General features: G+C 42.1%; 1 long non-coding RNA gene across 1 annotated transcript; it reads left to right on the top strand.

Moving 5' to 3' along the window:
- The first annotated feature begins 3006 nt into the window (after positions 1-3006).
- On the top strand, positions 3007-4739 carry LOC121681027. The gene is made up of 2 exons (XR_006021926.1): positions 3007-3103; positions 3515-4739. It is a non-coding gene; the product is annotated as an uncharacterized LOC121681027 (long non-coding RNA).
- The last annotated feature ends 604 nt before the right edge of the window (positions 4740-5343 follow it).

Here is a 5343-nt window from a genome sequence, read left to right as displayed (position 1 = left end):
GGGGGACGGGGGGACACACGTCACTGTTACCCCACAGGGACCTGGCTTCCCAAAAAAACACATTTCAAAAACTAAAGCAGTTTTCTCTTTGAGGCTATTTCGGTTACTGTTTTGTTTTTAACATTTTGGTCAATAGTGTTCCAGAAAATTCTGTCAAAAAAGCGGCCGTCATCCAGCCCTCTTACAGGTCACATATATAGGATAAAGGCATTTTTACTTCTCTGAATAGTCTTATTGTACTTCTCTAAACAACCTTATTTTACTTCTCTAAACAGTCTTATTGTACTTCTCTAAACAGTCTTATTTTATTTCTCTAAACAGTCTTATTTGTATCACTGTTGCACAACAACAGAGTGCTGTGCCGTATCACGACTCTCAAATGTCTCAAATGGATTTCATAGAGATGGAGTCGCCATGCCACGTGCTATTTTAGTTTGCAGTGCGTGTCACGAACATGGGCCCTATATATATACGTTCTTCATGGGGGACTTGCTCACCTGTTTGTGCTTCACAATGTACAGTGTGAGTTCTTTACATTCAGCCGGTAACTTCTGCCTTTGCTTCACATCACACTCTCTGAAACTCACACTCGCTAAAACCTGGTTCAATAGACTGTGTGTGTGTGTGTGTGTGTGTGTGTGTGTGTGAATAGGTGAGCTATCACATACTCTGTTAACACCATTAACTGCAACATAGAGGAAACTGCAAATTATTTATTTGTAGTTTATACATATTTAATAACATCCTAATCATTATTCTAAACACACTTTAATGTACTAGAATGATAATCATTATTCTAAACACACTTTAATGTACTAGAATAATAATCATTATACTGAAACACTTTATTATATTTATTTAGTTTTTATTCCAACAATGTGTTGTTGAATGACAATTACAGCAGAAAATATCAGAACTTGGTGTTGCACACCCTTAAGACATCCTAAAGCCTCCAATATTAGTTATTAATTCAGAAGGTGATACTTTTGAAAGATAAGGCTAATAAAATCATGCATGCACCTCTGCAAGTCTTTTTCTCTTAGTGACTGGAGACAAGAGAACCACACCACATGTTTTTTTATTCCGATTGATTTTTTTTTCAAGTACATAAAGTAACAGACATAAAGGTAATCCTGCCAGAATTGCCTGCTATTGCAGCATCATGTAGCCCCTTGGTGCCATAACACTAAGGTTGTCATTTCAGGCCATCCTGGCTGAGAACACGATTTCCCCCTTACAATTACTTACACATTGTACTGAGGGGAACAGTTAGTTGAGGTTCTAGGATTTGGTTGCCAACGATGAAAATCATCATCATATCTGGAAGGTTTACACATGCATAGAAGCTTTTGGCATAGTAGGATATGTTGAAGGTTTACACATGCATAGAACCTTTTGGCATACTGTAGTAGGATATGTTGAAGTTTTACACTTGCATAGAACCTTTTGGCACAGAAGGATATGTTGAAGTGGAGTATTATAATCTGCCTCAAATGCACTATATACTACGTAAGGTTCTTGAGCCAGTACATTTATTTCCGGTGAAGCGTCAGTAACGGCATCTTTTGTTATATTCTGTTCCTTTTGTGTTTACTCCGACACTATAAGAAATATTGTGTTTATACCCAATAGGGCAACTCTTTATTTATTCAACTTTGCCACACGCATAAATCCTTCAGCATTTTATTAACATGCTCATAGTAACACCCAACTGGACGCTAAAACAATGCAGGTGATGGCTGTGCTTTCAGGACGTGCATGGCATATAGGCAATTATCAACAATACTAAGCAGACTATAAGCTGTTTTAAAGGCAATAGTTTATTGCATTATACACCCCACTATAATTTATTTAATTTATTTATTCCCCACTATAATGTTGCCACTGCGGTCACTCGTGTTTGCTTGGACCAGAGGGAGTCCACACATGTAAAAACCCAGGGGTCATAATCTTCAACACTCCAGTTAATGCGATGCCCCCAGTTCCTCTTGTTAATATCGCAACACACTCACTTCCGAGAAAGAACAGTGTTGAAAACAAAATGACAAGTTCCCCACTATAAACATGCGTGTCATGAATTGACATTTGTGAGTGTTAAACGGCTCCACTGAAAGACCCTGTGAACAGGGCAGGGGGAGCCTGGGGGAGCCATGCAAATGTCCAGATCAATTTGAAATGTAATCATAAAGTTCTTCTCCTCTGAGAGTTTACACACGGCTGCCATAGCATTACATTTTAATGACTAGGAGAGCGTAATCCCCTGCGCTATTTTGAAAAGGCTTAGAGTCCAGTTTACAGCTTCCCGCGTGCCAAAGCTGACATTAACTGAATGAAGTTATCTGTCGCTACTTCCTGTGTGTGCCCCCACCAATACACTAGCCCATTAATCTCTATTTATGACGCAGGTCCAACTTAATCAAAGCAGCCTTGTCTAGAGAGAAATACAATTTAAACTGCAGTTCAAACATATCTACCACTGCTACCTCAGAAGGCAGTTTTCACTGAGAGCATTTGTCATTATGCATTCACAGTACCAACTGTGAGCTCTTTAGTTCAACTGGAAAGTTAAAACATTTCCTGACAATGGGGATCTTCCCTCAAACATACAGAGAGAGAGAGAGAGAGAGAGAGAAAGACAGAAATGCTTACCTCACCATAAAGTTGGATAAATTGTCTACTAAAAGAAGAAATGTGTATGTTGATTAGTTTGTATATTCTCCTCCTGGCCGCTCCTGAGCCATATGTGTGGATGGATGGTGTGCACTTCTTCAGAATAACTGCGATGAAACAATTATTTCTGTGGGATTATATGGACCTTCCAGAAAGAAAAAAAGCATTAAAGAACAATATACGCACAGAAAAGTATGTATGTTTCTCTGAGAATCCATGAAAATAATATACTATAGTATAACTATAGTATAACTACCTACCCACCTTCACTGAATATAATATACTCTAATACTATATTATAGTATAACAGTCAAGTGTCTTGTATATTCATATATGTGTGTGTGTATGGTTTTATATGTATACATTGATGTTTATGCCAATACCCTCACTTAGAGACAATAATTCAATCATGAGGTGGTGGGGTTCTGTATAGGTGTCACGGTTCCACGGGGAGAGCTTGAACCAAATGCAGGGCAAAGAAGAGCCAGGCAAGGTAATTCCAGAATCACAAGAATCTTTATTAAGCACTGCATCAACCGTGTGCAACACAACACACAATGACTAATAACCGACGAAGACTGAGGGGAGACAGAGGGTTTAAATACACAGGGGTAACAGGGCACAGGTGGACAATGAACAAGGTAAAACAAGACAGGTGGAAACCATAATTAACAGACTAACGCGGATCAGGTGAGGGGCGGAGACACGGGCACAGGGAACAGAAACACATGGCAAAACAAACAAAGAAACACATGGAACAGGACACAGGAAGTAAACAAGAGGAGCAGACATGAAGGAAAACACTAAACAGGGAAAACAAAACACGACAGGACCCTTACAACAGGCTGTGTGTTTGGACTTTAGATGGGATTCTTGACGAGTCTCTTTATGGTGGCTTGGAGGAGAGACTCGGATCTGATTGACTGATGGCAATTGACTTTTAATGAACTAATTGATGCCAGAGGAAACACGGGATGGGGATAGGGTGTTCCTCTTTATGAAAAGGGCGGCCGACAGATGGACGGAAGAGGTGGGGGAAGACACGAGAGTTCCATAGGAGGGAGAGGTCACGATACGGAAGGAGCCGGGGGCAGCAGTGGAGTGACCAACGCCGGAAAGTGACCGATACAACGCAAGCTGTGTTTGATTAAGGAACGTCTGAACTGTCTATCCCGCTGCATGTTGATACTATAGCCGCTCCTGGAGTAGCAGATTGTGCCCTGATTTTCGTGTGTTGACAGGAGGCGCAACGCGACTGGGACACCGGCATCTGACCAGGATCACAACCAGGAAGTGGAGTATGAAGACTTACGATGGATGATCTGTCTTGCTACGCTCTCAATTCGTCTTGAGAAGGGAAGTTATGGTTCCAATCTGTTAATCCCCTGCCGTGCCACCGTCTAAATGATTTGCTGTAGCTATGCACTGAGTTGTTCTGTTGTGATTTCCCCTGTAGCTGGAGGCGGAGCTTCGAGACACTACGCTGCTGCAATTGCAAAGGCACGTTTGTGGTGCTCTGGACTGCGCGACTCTGCCTACGCAAGAACGTGACGTCACTGATCTGCATCCCATGGACTTCGGACACTAATAGGCCATTTGAGAGTGGGTAGGTGCCATCTTCTTGTGCTTTGTGTCTGGACTTTTTATTTACTGGTCGGAAGTGGTCGCCGACCAGTACGGACTCATTTTATTTTGTGCAGGACTGTTATATGAGTTGGGCTGGGGACATCAGGAGTGGTCTGTTGCCACCTGCTGACCTTTGGTTAATTGCCTTCCCTGCCCCCCTCTGGTGTGGAATGATATCACTGTGATGTTGTTGGCTTGATGAATTGATGTGGATATTATGTGATTTAACCTGTGATGTGCCAATGAATGCTGTGTCTAGTCACCTAACCTTGCTGTGGGTCTGCATGAATTTATATTTATACCTGGGGTGGGTTTTGGTTCTCTAGCCTATGTTGTTAGTTGGGGGAGTGACTGCCCTGGTGGTGGCCTGTTATATCTGCCTACTTTCCAACAGTCCTGTTATCTATTTTGTGCTTGTTTAAATAAACTTTTGTGGTAAATTAGTAAATATTGTGTGTTGCCTGTGTATTGGTGGATTTGGTTGTATTGAGCAGGGGAGTAGCCCCTCGGCACGACATAACTACATACCCACCACCACCGCATATAATCTAATCTAATCTACTCTAACTTTATAATATACTATATAGTATAACTACATACCACCACCACCACTGAATCTGATTTCAGTCTTATTTGCCTGCAGACTCTCAATTCAGAGCCATAGCAGAGGCTCCTGCCCTGGCAACACTGGCAAGCAAGGTGGTTTGCAGCAATCACCATTCGGGAAATAATGGATCCTTATCACAGCATGTTCCTTTGGCTATATTTAGCCACGTGCTGTGTGTGACACATTCCTGCATGGTGGTGAGCTCTGGCTTTCTGATATGTACGAGTGGAAAGGGTTGGAGGGAGCAAAAAAGCTGCAGGCAGGGACAGAATTGTGCTTAATTACACTCGTGGGAGTTTCTTGTCAGAGAGGAGACGTGGCTAAGAAAAGGTGGGCTATCCTGCTGGCGGAGGGTGGAGGTTACATGCTGAAGATCACACTGATGGCAGCAGGGGTGATGTGTGTCCACATAGCCTGCAGTAGATGGTCAAACTCCATGG

Source organism: Alosa sapidissima, chromosome 13 (genome assembly GCF_018492685.1).
Source record: "Alosa sapidissima isolate fAloSap1 chromosome 13, fAloSap1.pri, whole genome shotgun sequence".
Classification (NCBI taxonomy): domain Eukaryota; kingdom Metazoa; phylum Chordata; class Actinopteri; order Clupeiformes; family Clupeidae; genus Alosa; species Alosa sapidissima.
This window is presented reverse-complemented; position numbering and strand designations above follow the sequence as displayed.